Here is a 17,575-nt window from a genome sequence, read left to right on the forward strand (position 1 = left end):
TATCCTTCACTTGTTCCGCCATGTTTCTCACGTATGTTGAGGTTGTTCACATACACGCAGTGTTGTACATTTTAACCAGTTGTTGGAAAAGTATTCTTAAAATGCATTCTTAAAAAGGCTAATTTGCAATATTTATTCACAGTATTTTGGAGTGCCCATGATTAGAACACTGTGCAAGTTAATAATCGTGATGTTGTCATATTACAGTATATCGGCACATGTCTAGTCACCACTTTATGTCCAATGTACTGCTAGTAATGCATCAGGCATCTTGAACAAGGAGAGTCGGCTCAAACAGAGCTGATATGTACGAGGTGCATTTCCAAGAAGCATTCCTCACTTGCTAAGAGTGGAGCCCAGAGGGAACAACTCTGCAGATGAAAGAATGAATCATTAATGCTCGGGCAGTAATGATCCCCAAAGTTGGCGTTATTGGTAAATTATAATGGATGATGCTTTGTAAATGTCTTCCTGCGCTGGCCCTTAGCTTCCCGATCCAAATTAAAGCTGAGTGCCTCAGAGTCAGCAAGTAGCGGCCCAGCACACGTGCGGGATTGATTTTCTTATTTTCATGTCAGGCTCGCTCCAAAGAATGAGTTTTAAATCTGGGTGAGTTATTAAGGCATTGCCTTCAGCTCGCATTGAAGTAGGAGAGCGGGGGTTGGGGGTGAGGGGTGGGATTAAGGAAAGGAGAAACAAAACAGAAAAGAAAAGGCATGTGGTCGGTAGCCGGGCCGGCTGCGGGACTGAATGGCACCTGTCACCGGATGATAAACGACCTCCTTTGCCCTTCAATTCCCGCCGCTGTCAGTCAGGGTGGGGTCATTAATCTTCATCGCAGGCTTGTCAGGTCAGGCAGGCGAGTAGAAGAAGAGTATAGGAGAACAGGACAGGGCCGCATCAGACAGGCCTGGGTCAAGATGAGACGAGCAGGCCCCCGAACAAAACCTCGGAGTTCTTATTGTCAGCTGAAGGCCTCGTTTGCATAATTTATTATGATTCGCTGAGTAGCCCCCACCCATCCGATGGATCTGTGAGGTGAGAATAAGGTCTGAGGATGTGCAGACAGATGGATAGTGGGCCGTAGCTGCCAGCCACATGGAACCCCGACCAATCAAAGATGGGTCGCAGCCCCCACAACCAATCACAGATGTGGCACTTCAATTACAGCGTAATAAAGGAACATTCATCATTCAATTAGGCATCTGTCATGAATCCACAAAAGGGGGAAAGTTCCAAGCCAAGACATGGTTTGGAAAAGCAGGGACAGGGACAAAATCTACTTATAGCTGAAGTCTGGGGGCGAGAGAAGACAATATTGAGGGAGTTAATTGCAATGCCATGGCAATGACAGTGTTATGACTGATGTGCAGCTGTTATATAATGAGGCTGACATCAAGGGTCGCATATATGAGTCCACAAAAAAGTTCCATGAACAATAAACACCAGAAAACCTTAAAGATACATATACAAACTATGATGAAGGATCCTTCTGTCGTCAGATTGACTCTTATTGTGAAATATAGATCCCCTCATTTGAAAGATTGATATTCAAACGGCAAGTTGAAATTCTTTTACCTTTTTATGCATAAGTGCAGCATCAGCAGTGCCAAGCCGAATTGCTATCTATTTTTCCAAACAATAGAAGACTGGGGGAGTGTTTGAAACATTTTACCCACTGATAATCCTCCAGTCATTTGTGCTTATGTTCAGATACAAAATGGCGGCTTTGGATGACATCACTGAAACCAAGCGCCATTGGATCACATGCGTCACATGACCAATCACAACGTATTACAAAATACAACTGCAAATTCTTTTTTTTTAGTTATAACAGAAAGGAAAATAAACTAAAGAAATTTGCATATACTGAAACATGCATAATTAATCTATTGAAAGCATCTAAAATGTTAGAATTTTGCTCTCTAACAACACTGTTACATAAACAATTGTTTATGAGTGCTTTAAGGTTCAAGAAGAATAAGCACGTTTATTTAATGTATTTATCTGGTTTAATATGCCTATTAAATGTTTTATATTGTTGAGAAGAGGTAAGGTTTAGGATACACTCCTAAAAATAAATGTTCCAAAAGGGTATTTTTACAGCGGCATGCCTTAAAAGATCCATTTCGGGTTCCCCAAAGAACCTTTCATTGATCAGTTCTTAAAATAACCTTCTACTTTTTTTTTTCTTTTTTTTAAATATAATCTGAAGAAACTGTTTGCTCCATAAAAAAAAAAAAAAAAAAACATTTTGTACAATGGAAAGGTTACATGGATGCAATAAAGAACCTTTCCATTTAAGAGTGTAGGGTCAAGGGTCGCATATATGAGTCCACAAAAAAAGTTCCATGAACAAGAAACACAAGAAAACCTTAAAGATACATATACAAACTATGATGAAGGACTCAAACATATCTACAGAATTGTAAAATGCACCTCATAATATAAATATAATATAAAGTATGCATAAAATATTCTAAAGCTGTGCACACATAAACACTTTTAGATGTTGTCGATACATCCATATTGGACGTTTCACTTTTCAAGCTACGTGTAAATGTTATGTGCACATAGTAAAGCAGATGTTACTGTAAAAAGAAACTAATACGGGTTTGGAACAACATAGGGGTGAAAAATAATGACAAAATTTTTAGATGTTGAGTAATGATTTCTATCTCCATCTCGACGCAGAGACACGACGACTAAAATTTCCAACATAAAAGTGAAACTTCAACATTATAAATCTCTCTGCATTCCCAGCTTTGCTCTTCCAATGAACATCCAATAAAAGTGTGAATCTGTCATATTGCGTTTCCAGCTTTTTGTTTTTCTGCCGTCCCGCTGACAATAGGCTAGGTAACACTCAAAGGCCCAAGATGAAAGAACAACCAAAGCTAGACGGAAATTCAGACCGGCACCCATCTGTTGAAGAGACGAAACGCGTCGAAGAGATGAATGGAGAAGCCAAATGGAAGAAACAGACGAATAAAACAAACTGATGAGAGTAAAGAAAGGGTAAATAATTGATGAGCTCTGGGTTTAGAAGCGACTGCTCATTAATATCCTCATGTAGCTTCATTAAGGAGCGAAACAACAAGCTTCTGAACAATGGTCCTTGGTATTCCGCTTAGAAGTCAAACGCTGCCCTTTTTTCTCTCTCTCTCTGATGCCAGGTGCTTCAAAATCCCAACGGCCTGTTCTCCAACCTCCTGTAACCTCCCAGAATTCCCCCGGCACACATTTACCTCCCCATCCAGGAGAATGAGACCTTGTAAATAATATATCAAGATAAATGATAATTGCTGCGTTTTTCGAACCCATCATTTAATGAGCCCCATTAATTAAAAATGAATGCAGCTGACAGTGTTTGTCGGAACACATCTGATGTAAACACATCGTGGCAGAGACACAAAAAGCTCTACATTGGGAATAAATCCTTCTTCCGTCTTCCTCGACACTTCTCCTCATTTCTCTGCTATCAGTTTTGCTGCACATCTATCTGATCCTACGACAGGCTCAGAACTAGCTTGTCTCTGTAAATGACATGAAGACAAAAGGGGTCATCTGAATCGCATCTGAGGCCTCAAGGACTACATGAGCTTCACCATTTTACTCTGGTACAAATAAGCCAGCTGGATAAAATATCACATCGTTATTGGATCAGCCTGCATTTCCATAACTTTTCCTTGAAAGCAATGTCAAAGCAAGCCGAAATGCCGCTGCAGGCTGCGACTGCAGGCCGGGGTGAACTTCAGTGACTGAGTCGCGTCACCGTGTCCCCGTCAGACTTCAAACAGCCCCTTGGACATGTATCGCATGCAGGACCCCCACGAGACCGCTGATTGAATTCTGGCAAACAGAACTAAACATCTGCTTCAAACAAAAGACATCTGCATATTTCAGATTTGTTTTTCATAAATTAAAGCCGCAACCTGCCAAAACCTGGGCGCAGTAGTGTGTTCTTGTGTATAATTAGATAAAGTTTACAAGCTTTGAAAGTTGGAAATTAGCATGAAGCATCAGGGCTCACCTGGGAGCCAGAGTCCCACAATGGGAGTAGTTTTCCGCCTCTCTCCTCTATCATTTCGAGGAGGAGGGAAAATGCAACTGAAACTGTTTTACAGAAGACAATTTTGAGTGTCTCCTATTTAATCGACTGTAATGTTGTTTTATTCTAAATAAATAATGTTGCTAACTTACTGTACCATGGTATAGTAATGCCAAATTTAGAGGAAACCAGGGCACTGTTGTCACAGTTGCCATTAAAAAATACTGTAATTTGTTACTGCCAAATTCATATTTTTTCACAAAAATAATATTAAAATATTTTGTATCCAATAAGACAAAAATATTCATAAAGTAAAAAGATGATTTATTATAAAGACCTTCCCATACTTGATTAATATATTTATTTAGACATAAGCCAAAATGCTATTATTTAATTTTAACAACTTAATTTTGCCATAAAAAAGCTAAACATAAAGCATAAAATCTGAAGCTTCACATAAGATAAAACTAAAAACATTTTTGTTAGTCAATGTTTCATTTACTACTTACTTTAAATAATGACAACTTCAAAAGACCCTAATGTTTTTTCCCCCAATCAGACCATTGTAAAAATGCTCTTAAAATAAATAACATGGTTCTTTCACTATTTCAAACCAAGTGTGCCGCACAAGCCCTGAAAAGTGAAGCCAAAGCGTCTCGGTCGCCCCCTGGTGACTGGTCCTAGTATAGGTCATAAGCCCCACCTCCCCGTGTTATTCAACGGGACGTGAGACCAACTAAACAATTAAATTACACTTCAAATATCTTTCATTTGCTGTCGTTTTTATCACCCTGATGTAAGTTCAAGTGTCTGTTTCAAATATAAGTTGGTTTTTAGTTAGTTACGTGATGCGGTGGTGTAACGTCATGATTGACAGGTTCTCTGAGCGAAGTAGTCACTGAAGCACCAACGGACATTTTTTTCGGGATCTTCGGAGGACTGAGGAGATTGTATTTACTTTATTTTAACAAGGTTCTTGTCGTACTGCAATCAATTTTCAAAAAAGTGTGCAGAATGCACTCTCCCTGAGTGCATTCTCCGAGAGTGAGGGCGGAGCGTTGATTTCGCGGCTTTACTTCCTGCTCACGACTGCGCAGGTCTGGTCCCGAGATCGCTACTGCGCAGACTCAAGTTACAATATGTCAGTGCCATATCGGGACACTGGCAGTGTGGTGAATAATCCGGTCAGTTTGGTGTGATGAGTCCGGGCTTAGGACCCAACCAATCCGATTGGTTCAAAGCACATTTTATGGGTAATCGCTTTAGTGCCTGGTTACAAATCATACAAAATAATTTTATTATAGGAGACGTTTGTACTATCCGATTATCTAAGCTAACTAAAAAACACACTAACAACGAGAAATGTTTAATTTCACAATCTATAGATTCGGTTAAATACTAGTATATGAAACGTATAATTTAAAATACATTAATGACTCGTTATAACGTAGTACAAACGTCTTCTATAATAAAATGATTTTGTATGATTTGTAACCAGGCACTAAAGCGATTACCCATAAAACGTGCTTTGAACCAATCGGATTGGTTGGGTCCTAGCCCGGACTCATCACACCAAAGTGACCGGATTATTCACCACAGCGGCTTCAGTTCTCATCAATGGAAGAGAGCGAAGGGGCGTCGTCCATCTTTTTTTACAGTCTATGATTTCAAACGCATGGCAAGTTGCCTAAATATGACATAAAATGTAACAACATGCCCAAATTTTAAATTTACCTTATTATTTAGTCATGTAAGGCAATTCTTACCTCAGTGTGTTTTACCATGTTACGTGTTACCAAAGTCCCTTCATTACATAAAGTCTTTGGTGTTACCTAAACAGCCTCAGCAAAAAAAATTATTATTTATTTATTTAGAAAAATAGACTAAACCATTAAACTACAGGACTTTTCACTCAACATGCTAGAGTTACTAAGCTTTGTGTGAAAACTACATCTATTCTCTGCCTCTAAAATGGTTCATAACTTACACACAGACAATATAGAAAGGCATATGCTTTCAAATGATATAAATTATACATAATCTTTCCAAGAATAATGTGGTAAAAGAACTATGACCCTCAAGCATAACATGAAACAAAAAAAGCAATCATCATTGTGTCCCTTGTCTACCAAATGCAAACATTGTGTTATTTGTGCCGCGTTGAATCCCTCTCCCTCTCTTCCTGCAAGGCTCTGATAGTCTCTTGTACTCACTTTATGAGGTCAGATAGCGGGCTGTTGCCCTTGTAAAAACGGCTTCAATTATTCAGTGAAGTCAAGTTCTGGTTTATCTCCCACTTGTTCCCAGCCCTGAGAGGGATGGTGTGCGGATTGGGAGAGAGGGGCATTGTGGGCCATGTCCCTCTCAAAGCCCGCCTGCTATTGGAGTGTCTGTTCAACAGGGCTCCTGCCACTAATTACCAGCCTATTTGGAGTGGCTTCAGATATAAATAACTCAACAGCTGCTCCGAGTGGGTAGAGGAAAAATAACAGCAAGTGTGGAATTATAGACAAAAAAAAAAAATTCGAACACTGGCCGTCTCCATCATCATCCATGATGTGGCCGTGACAAGTTTCCATCAAAACGGAAAGTGTCTGTTCACACCGAAAGTGAAAATGTTACACAATCAAAGGGAGTCAGAATATATTTGATGTTTAATATAGAGTTGCACCATTTCCTAACCAGACATGACACAGTTAAGTGACAACTGAATAAATCTCTCTCTTCGATGTCATTCTGAGTTTTTGTTCTATCCAGCCATGATCACAATGACAGGCAGTGTTTTTTGTTTTTGTTTTTTTTCTCCATATTTTTGTTTTAGCCTTATTGTTTTTTGACACAAATATTCTTTAAAATTTAGTCAGTATTTCATGTCAAATTTTACTTTACATTAATCATTGTTAATATTTATCAACAATACATTTTTATAAAAAAACATTACAGTTTTGTGAAAACTTAAGCATTTTTGTATCCCATGGGCAGTCGGATCGACAGGGGGTTATTAATGCTGCCTTTATGTGCTATCTGAAATTTAGGACTCATTTCGGACACCAGGTTTATTATTGCCTATTTATTGGGAAAATCTTATTAAAGCCAAACAGATATTTAGCATTTCATTTACTGACATTTATATAAACATTCACCATGCACGCTCATCATCTTGCTGATGATTCTAGAATTTCAGCCAAATACAGGCTATTTTGCAGTGTATAAAACATACAATATGCTTCAGATTATTCATACGTGTAAATATGCACTACCTTAACGACAAGACAAGGCGATGTAGCAGTTGTGAAGAAAAAATAAATAAATAAATAAAGAATAGCAGTCACAGCAACAGTTGTTCTCCCCTCAGCCATGTTTGAAGTTTATGGCCCGCGCAACTCAGGAACTTGGGGTATCAATTATTAAATTATTATTCCCAGCATCCCAGTGGAAAATACGACTTGAGAGGGAGTTCATGTACAAATTTTAACTAGGAAAGCATATTTATGATAATTCCGATAGCATGTGAAGGCAGCATAAATTAACAGTTATTGAAATGGTAGGTTTATCATTGAAAATTGTATCGTACTATGTCGACTCTTTAAGAAGCATTATAGCCGACAACGTTTTGCTTCAAGGTTGGATGGAACTGACGGAACATCAGCTTCTGTCAGCTTTTCCCCTCTGTTTGGCCTAAAACACTGATCGTTGTCATCCAGTTTGAAATGTTGAGCACAAACACATAGGTTTTTCAGATTTCCCGTTGTTTCGTCCCTCCGTATTCTTTGCAGCCTTTACAGCCACCGCTGGATCCTTCACAGGAAACTGAAAGTAACTCACTCCCGCTAAACGCTTACTTTTTGAATTCTTGCACCCAGGAACAATACAAGTCGACACCATTATGACTAAAAGTTTGCTAAGAAGTGTTTCCTATAAAGCAAGGAGCCTGGACAAGCTTTTCCATTGCAGACTGGTGGGAGTGGCCTTGAACGGCAACATGCCTGGTGCACTAAGGGTTTCTTTTCTCTTTTCTATAGTCAGGTAGCACCGATTTTAAAAATGTTTTTGCTTTTCTACTGTATAGGCTGGCAATTAAGTTTTATCGAAAGCCTATTTTGCCAGAGGTGAAGTACGCCTTTAACCATTTTGCTTGTTTAGGGATCATGATTTTGGACCAATGAAATTTCACAGGAGGCTGAGGTACCCAGACAGCACAGAAATCAAAACCAAGTGACCAGCTACATGTCATGTTGCTCATCACAGCTGATTAAGACTGTGTGTGAATTGAATGCTATGGTAAAAATGACACACTTTCTTTTATTATTTATGTTTTAGTTCCTTGAAATGAACATACTTTCATTGAGATTTCTTACAGTATTTTGTCTCCTATTGAATCCTCTAAAACTAATTTGAGCTAATTGCCAATAATAAATTAACAAGAGCTGGCATCCTCTTGCCCTCCACTGTGCTTGAAAGCCTACAATGATATATCCAAAGAAACTATGGCATACAACGTGGCGATTTGTAATAAACGTCTGGCTGAGCGTTCTCCCCAGCTCGGTGATATGCCTCCAAGGGAGAGCTACAGGCACCATTTAATGCATGTTTGCAGAAAACTACTCTAAACAGGCTCAAATTGAGAGGTGATTATATGGACGATGTGGGACCTGTTATAATTACTTCAAACCGCTGTGTTGGTGATAATCTATGGTAATTGCAAATTTCTGAGCTTGAGCGCCACATGTATTTTCTTTATGATGAAAGAACGAGATACACATCCTTGGAGATGCTTAATGCATGATGCTTGCACTGAAGATGTAATTGTTTCACCTTGTAGAAAACATCAGAAAAAGCGGTCAATAAACAAATGCCGTCCATGTGGACACCATTGCAATCTTCACTCTAATTTAATTCAAAATTAGATTAGATATGTTCGTTTTAATTAGATCAGTTCGTATTGCTATTAATGGCATAACAACACTTAACTTAATACCTATGTAAGCTCTAGAGGAACAACCCACAATTTTCTGATGATAATGTGAGTGGTGCTTACCTGTGCAAAACTCACCGCCACAATTCTGGGTGATTTCCAAGACTGCAGAACCTGATTTCACCAAGTACAACATTTCCCTGGATCAACATCTTTGTTGGTCCTGGAACAACATTCCAATCAACCAAACAAGTTTACAGTTTATGTCAAATTTAGGCTTACACTCTAAAAAAAATGTTTTGGTCAAATATGGGCAAACCTAACCATTGCTTTAAATTTTTAAACCCAACGGTTGGGTTTGTCCATACATTGTTTCCCCAGCATTTTTTAGTTTGTACAAGATGCTTCTACATCAGTGTTATTCAACTATCATTTCCCTCTGATTTTAGGGATACCTTGTGGGTGGGGTTAGGTTTAGGGGTAGGGATATGATTCAGATAAAATTTTCAGACATGCAGGAATGTTATTCCAGGATCAACAAAATATGTTGTTGATCTACAGGAACTCTGCAAAATCAGGATGCGCTCCAATACCTTTGTGCATTATTTATTTATTATTATTAATTTGTCTAATAATATATTGATTTGAGTTTATAAGTAACATACACAGTTGTTCTAATTAACAATTCATGCATTGATTCAGCTGAGGTATTTTATGTAAATTCATGTAATTAATGAAAATATTCTTGCCGCTGGCTCAGGTCTGTTGTCATTAAGTCTATGGGATACTTGTGCCCATTTTATCAGTCTTTTGACAAAACCCGTAATTTTGATTGTTTTGTAAATTAATAGCACACCTCTCAAATAGGGTTTTCTTTAAATTGATTGGTGCAGATGCTGTACACTCATCGACAAATGGGTATTTGTGCCCCTGAACAATAGTTACAATGATATTTGCCTTAGCAAACACCACTAATAGTAAACACAAGTTGGCCAATTAAATTGAAAGAGTTCAGCGATTCAGTGTTCTCACTTGAGCAAATTAAGCTTTGATCTTTCTCCTTCTTTAAGCAATACCAATTACTGTGATTGTCCTATATTAAGGAGACATTCTTGACATTAATTACAAGAGAAAAAAAAGGAGATACTCCAATTAAGACAATAAATTACATTGACCGCCTCCCAACAAATGCTGAGTTTGTCAAATCTGTTATTTTACGAGGCTCTGATGGCTTTTATACGTGTTCTCACTCCTTCTCAGGTGACAATGGCGTCAAGTGGCTCTCAAATCAAGTATGCTCATTTATCAATTGAAGGACATGTTGATCATTATTACTGTGCCTTAATTCCCCTGCATTAACAAACAAAGCTTCAAGGATGTATGTAGGATGAATGAAAAAGGATCATCCATTTTTTCCCCCTATTCAGGGGTCTAGCCAGCTTACATAAAACTTAATTCACTCAATAAGGAAAATATGTTATTTACACAATCACATAATTCTAAATCCGTATTTCTATTTTAAGCACTTTTATGTTCCGACCACATCTGTCAAGCTCCAAAAAGGTACATGCAAGAACTAACAGAGTTGTCAGTGACATAATACATGGTGCGACACCTCAGAGTGTTATTTTTCAATTTGAACATGGATGCAAATGAGATTTCAGAGGATGTTCATTACATTTCATTTGTTTGTTAATAATCTTGGGATTAATGTTAACTGTTTTAACTTGACAAAATAAGCACAGTCAAAAGCAGGTGATTTAAGTAAATTCAGGTAAAAAATAAGGCAAAATTATAGAGGGATTGGAGCATTGTGTTCCAGTTTAAGGATGTCAGACAAGTGCAGAGCGCATTTCAAAGTCTACAGGAGACGGTGTGTTTGTGCATGTGCGAGGGAGGGTGGGTTCGGGTAGCACCCTGGGATTCGCCGATGACAGGATGCAGGAATCGGAATACGGTCCCTCCCGTTGTCTGAGAATCCAGTGAGGGTGTTTGCCATATGCTCGTCGTTTCCCAGGGAAAAGGAATCAGAGGATAAAAGCGACAGCAGCTACGAGCCTTTTCAATATGTTCAAAGCCCATATGAAAATGACTGTACACAAGTCTTCTACAGAGGCCAATTTTAGATCAAAGCCTGAACAGACAAGAAAGTTACAGATGACGAGGAGAGAGAAATTTGAGATAAGTTGTGCTGTGCTGTTTGCTTGAAATAATATAATTAGTCTTACAAAATAAGACAATGAAAGAAAATTATTCCCTTGAAAAAGGAAAGAAAACAAGATCTCAGTCTTAGATAATAGTCTTCTTATAGCAGGTCACTATACCTAGTCGTTACGGAGACATTACTAGTTGGTATCTATAATATTCTAGCAGTTTGCATGGGGCATTGCAAGGTGGTTGTTAAAGTGTTTTGGATGGTTGCTTAGGAGTTGCTATGCAGTTGATGGGGTGTTCTAGGTGGTTGCTAGAGTGTTACTAGGCATTTGCTGGGGCACTGGTGTTAGTAGGTAATTGTGCTGTGTTTGTTGCGGGGTGGTTGCTTGGGTGTTACTAGGCAGTTGCTGGGGCATTGCTATGGTGTTAGTTGGTGCTTGTTGTTATGGGTCGTTTCTAGGTGGTTGCTAGAGTGTTAATAGGCAGTTGCTGGGGCATTGCTATGGTTTTAGTAAGTGGTTGTTGTTCTGGGTCGTTCCTAGGTGGTTGCTAGAGCGTTAGGCAGTTGCTGGGGCATTGCTATGGTGTTAATAGGTGGATGTTGTTCTGGTTTACTGCTAGGTGACAAAAAATCCATGAAACAGTTTAGAAAATGATGCGTGATCTATAGGACATTTATACAATGCATGCCATTATAAAGACTTTTAGGTCAAAATAATAGATGACGACTAAGGTCTATTGCTCAAAGAAGTTTGATCTTCATTCAAGCATCAATTTTGTTTCTCATAAAAATAAAAATAAACATAGAAATACATTAAGCAATTATTGACATACAATACAACTATGCTGCTTTGGAAGAATTACTTGAACACTTGAACTTGAACACTTGTAAACTAAAAATGATCTAAATATTTAAGTTGTTTAACCACAATGCTGTCTATGAGTAATGACTGAGATATTAAAGAAATGTAATTTTTTGCTTTTTTTCTTTCCTGTTGAGACCGTTTTCACTCACCTTGAACGCAGTGCAGTTGGTCGGGTTGAGAGCAGCCCACTCTGCCTCACTCTCCTGCACCATCTGGCCTAGTTTTTGTCATTGCTTCCCCAGGAGAGACTGACCTGAGCAGGAAAACACTGCAGGAAGCAGCTGCCACCCTGTGCTCACCTGCAAGGAATCCACACATAGTGACGAAAGTTTCGTTGGCAAAACAGAACAATGTAGACTTTAGGATGTGCAATAGTAAGAGTAACTTTAAAAGTGAGCTGCTTTCATTGCCATCTGTTTGCTCGACAGAGAAAAATGGCTGGATTTATTGAAAAATAATAATGTTTCATAATCCTAAAGGGTTGTTCAAAGAACAAAAGAAAATGGAAGTGATGTAAAACAGCTGTGCACATTGTCTTTAATCAGAGGGGCTTGATTTCAGATTTGGGATTGTGATTTCCTTCCTTTAATATGCCTGTCGACAATTCTCAAATTTGGGTCTGTTTCTGTAGGAAACCACATCAAAGCATCAAACACGTTATTGTTTCCTCACACATCAGTCGACATGCTAATTTCTCAAAGAGGCAATTAGAATTGGTTAATAGCAAGCACACTGTGTATTAATCTCAATGTCTCACCCATGGCCTGCATATTCATATAAATATAACATGACTTGTCACCACTCCTGAAATTTATTGGTTTTCCACCTTCACAAATTAAGAGTTCCAATTTATGAATATTTTAGCACATGTGCGCTCTGCGGGACATTTATCACCGGCGTCGCTATTCTAAACAGAATAAATGAGCAGTCAAGCTGCCGCGCAGCCGGACGTTCCTGTGGACAGATTAATGAGAGAGCAGGAGCGATGGGGCAGCCGGGCAGGTTGGGCCTCCCTTGGAGGGGAGAGGGTGGAAGCACTGTGAGAGGAGGACAGAAGAGAAGAGATACCGGAAGAGCTGAAAGCACGACTGAGATCCACGCCAGAGATTCTCGTCTGATCTACGTGCACTAAAATGTTGCACGTAGAAGACCTCCACAACTGTCAAATTACCCACAGTTCTCTCTGTCTAATTGCATCACCCATTTCTAACCTTTTCTACTGATGTTATGTCAAAAAGAATGCCGAAATGTCAAACGAATAATGTAATATATATATATATATATAAAAATGAATCATCAAAATGTTGGCATAATGCCAAGAATAATGCTAAAATAATGTCAAACATATTGTAATGTCAAAAAAATATTGATAAAAGAAAGTTAAACAACAATGTTGTAATGACAACGTTTTGTAACGTCAAGAATCGTGCAAACTTTTAAATAATGTGTTAATGTCAAAAGCATGTCGCAATAGTAAAATAATATACATTCTCAATTCACAATAATGTTTAATGCTGTTATGCTTAGATTTTTTTTTGTCAGATAAATGTCATAATGCCAGAAGAATTATATAATGTCAAAACTGTCATAATCCAAAAAACTTGTAATGCCAAATATTGCCATGCCAAAGAATGTCGAAAAAAATGCTGTAATACCAAAAAGTATTGAATACCAAGAAAGTTGCACAAAAGGGTTGTAATGACAAAATAGTGTAACGTTAAGAATCGCACATTCTTAAAATAATGTTGTAACGCCAAAATGTCGCAATAGTAAAAGACTTTCAGGTTATACTTTATTTTAAGGTGTCATTGTTACAGTGTAATTATATATTTAAGTACTGAGTAATATTAAGCAACTACATGTACTTACTATAGGGTTAGGGTAGGATTAGGATTTGGTTGAGGGTTAGTTGCATGTAATTATGCATAATTTACTGTTATTACTATGGTAAGTACATGTAACATGTAACAAGGACAATGTAAAATAAAGTGTAACCGATTTTCATTATTCTAAACAAATGCCATAATAATGATGCAGTGTCAGATGATTGTCATAATCATACAAGAATGCTGTAATGTCAAAATAATGTTCTAAAGTCACACAGTTTTCATAACGTCAAAACATGCAATGTAAAAGTCCTTGTTACATATGTTTCGTGTACTTACTGTAGTATAATCAGTAATTATGCATAATTACATGCAACTAACCCTAAACCAACCCTAACCCTAACCCTATAGTAAGTACATATTGTTAATTCACATTACTCAGTACAATGTAGAATTACACTGTAACAAGGACACCTTAAAATAAAAAGGCATTTAGTAATGCTAAAAGAATGACAATGTCAAAAGAGTAAACTTGGCTCAAGAGGTGTCACGCCATTATATCATGTTCTGCTTTTGAGAAGCGACATGAAGGTATTCATCCATCCAAAACAAGCTGCTACCATGCGGAACAACGTTGCTAAAGTTTACTTTGTGAAAAACCCATCTGCTATGGGAGAAAGCATCACTCGACAACAGCCTCAGCGGTGACTCAAAGATGCGTGCCTTATTTCACATACTCCCACCCAAAACACCTGGCACAGACAAGAGTGAGATCATTTAGATAAAAGCTGGCAGAGGATCTGTATCCTGGATCCCTTCCATATCGCCGAGTTCTGCCACATGCTTGGTGTCATCCTCAAGGTTTCGCCTGCCTTGGGGAGCGAGAGCCCAAGATTAGAGAAAGAGAAGCCCTCGGTGGTGGTAATTATTTCTGCAGCTTCAGTTCTGTCCCGCCCTGGAATGCTCTCCGCTCACCTGGCTCTCCCTACCACATCCGAAGGAGGACGAGAGCTCGCTCTCCTCCGAGAGAACCGCAGATCCGCCCGGCTTTTCATAAACACTGGCAGCTGCTCCGGCAATTAGCCATGCGCTCCGTACTTTTACAACAATGCAATCCTCCCTGATCTCCACAATTAGCCTCTTAATTGGGTCTAAACAACCAAGGCGGAACAGATAAATAAAAAAGCGGAGGAGAGCGGAGGGGTTGGGCGGCTGAAGCTCCAGGAGCCGAATGCTCTCCCTCTGCGGCCTTTGGCATTTTGCCGTTTGTGGCGGAAAGGCGACGGAAAACACTGCGGATGAAAAAAAGAAAACAAGAAACTCAGCGTGACGCCTCATATTCAGATTGAAAGTGACATGTCTTTGCCCTTTACTTCCTATTTAACTATCCAGCTCTGTGAAATGCTAACATTTCGTGTGACAGAGGGTGTTATGGTGACTTTTAAACACACTGTTCAGTGCCTCATGATTTTGTGAAGATGGCTTATATGACCCAAAAAGCACACTTGACAGAACAATAACCATGTCTATATATATCTTCATATGGGGATCCAATTCTAATCTGTTAATTACTGATGCTTGCTAAGAATGATAGAGCATATTCCTCATCATCCCTTAATTAACATTAATTTAATGTCTAGACCCACACTACAAATTATGATTTTAACAGTTTTATACAGCTTTCTGTATTTGAACACATATGGGTGAATTGCACCAAATCTGTCAAGAACATATTTGGATCATATTTCACCCCTTATTATTATTATTTTTTTTAATTATATATTACATTAAGAAAATAAAGCCTGTTTTAGAACCATTAAGACTTTTTAGCATTGTGACAAGCACATGTTTCTCCATACATTTGTATTACTACATTCTCATTATGGGCTGCCTATTTAATAAAAGATTATTTCATTTGTAAAGTATTTACAAATATTTAGGTAAATGAGACAGTACAACAAAAAAAAAGTTGTGTAATTAATTGTTGTGTGCTTAAATTATGTCAGACTGGTACTAAAATAAGCCTTATTTTATATGCAAAAAAATTTACCTGGACTTATTTTTGTGAGATTAATTTACAAGGTTCTAGTAGGCCCGAATATTGTATCACTAGTGTTTCCTTATATTATTACAAAGCGAAAAGTTGTAGGCACTTAATATCAGTCACATATTGCAGAGGCACATATTAATGCCGGAACATCCATGCTGCGTAATCTGACAAATCATTTTGTTACAGTGCATTAACATCAAAGCAAATACAACACCAGAACTTGTCCATGACACACTACTACTACAAGGTCCCTTGCTTTCATAGAGGCCTTTTCTTGTCCATTTATTCCTGAGGAGCATGTCTCAACTAAAGGTTTTTATTTTGACTAGTGGTTCTTCTCAGCAGGTAGGGTTTGAGGTGTGTGTGTGTGTGTGTCAGCTGTGAGTGCTGACAGCAGCGTCTGGCCCTCACACACACCACTCCAGCAGGGGAGCCCGACCGCACCGTACAGCATTTCTATATCAGCAGCACACTCAGTGTGCAGCCTCCACAACATTACACACACACACACACACACACACACACACACACACACACACACACACACACACACACACACACACACACACACACCTCTAATAAAGAATACAGGCACCATCTAGTGCTTTCAATTGGCAAAGACTTATAAATACAAAAATACATATTGCACAATAATACAAACTTCAAGATATAGGATCTATCTATCTATCTATATATCTATCTAAATTACTAAATTATCTATTGAATAGCTAAATAAAGATCAGTATAGAGAGAGAACAGCTGTTTTTATAAATTCAGACAGCAATTTTTACAAAACAGAAGCAGTGTAACGTCCTTTACAATAATCCAGCTTCTAAATAAATCGTATAACTTCTGGTGTAAAAGTGTAAAAACCAGCGAGAGTATGATGGCATATTTGATGAACTTTACACAGTCATCGAACTGAACTGAACTGAACTGAATGATCACCGAACTGACCTCAGCTGACCAATGACACTATTTTCTTTTTAGATCTACTGTACAGCAGAAATAAGCTCGGTTTGCACCATTATTTTCTGTTTATCCATGTAAAGCTGTACAATTATGTATTGTATAAGGGCTTTATAAATAAAGGTGACCTGACTTGAATGACTTGCTGAGGGATAAACATTTCAATGTCTGAAGTGTGTCGAACATGCATGTAGGCTAATCCTCTACTGAGGACAACCAAATGGATGGAAATGCCATTTTAACTAATAATTGTAAAGAACCCTTCTCATATTGATATTATGTTTAACACTGCAAATGAATCAAATAGTGTTCTGTTGTCTGATTCTACAACAAATTACTCTCAGTTGATTATTTTAAGTTAAAAATAATTAAAGCAATGTCATATTTTACCAATTACTTTTTATTATTTAGCAATTACTGTTTTTATTATTATTAATAATAGCATATTTAATTAGGTGATATGTTATGTAGGCCTGGCCTATATATTAATTACAGCAAACATCACTCACCATTTTTACTAAGCCTACATCAATGATACTACATCATTACCTTGCATTTTATGCATACACTCCTTTGGGCTTAGAAATAGTAAAACGGTGTATTATGAATGTGATACCAGATAAGCTGACACTAAAAATAATAAGAAATATGTATATTTTTCACATTCTGATACATATTTTTCACATTCTGGTATCACATTCATAATACACCGTTTTACTATTTCTAAGCCCAAAGGAGTGTATG

At 38.0% G+C, this 17,575-nt stretch overlaps 1 long non-coding RNA gene across 2 annotated transcripts in view; it reads right to left on the reverse strand.

Annotated features, from left to right (window-relative positions):
* Positions 1 to 17,575, reverse strand: part of LOC307149220 — an 83,179-nt gene that overhangs the window by 64,706 nt on the left and 898 nt on the right. The window contains exons 2-3 of one of the 2 annotated variants that reach the window (XR_013819540.1): positions 12,136 to 12,285; positions 10,562 to 11,100 (exon numbers count right to left, since the gene is read on the reverse strand). This is a non-coding gene — a long non-coding RNA (uncharacterized lncRNA). Of the gene's footprint in view, positions 1 to 10,561; positions 11,101 to 12,135; positions 12,286 to 17,575 lie in introns of those variants that run through there. The other variant, XR_013819539.1, reaches the window with a different exon arrangement.

Source organism: Squalius cephalus, assembly GCF_949319135.1.
Source record: "Squalius cephalus genome assembly, chromosome: 21".
NCBI classification, from domain to species: domain Eukaryota; kingdom Metazoa; phylum Chordata; class Actinopteri; order Cypriniformes; family Leuciscidae; genus Squalius; species Squalius cephalus.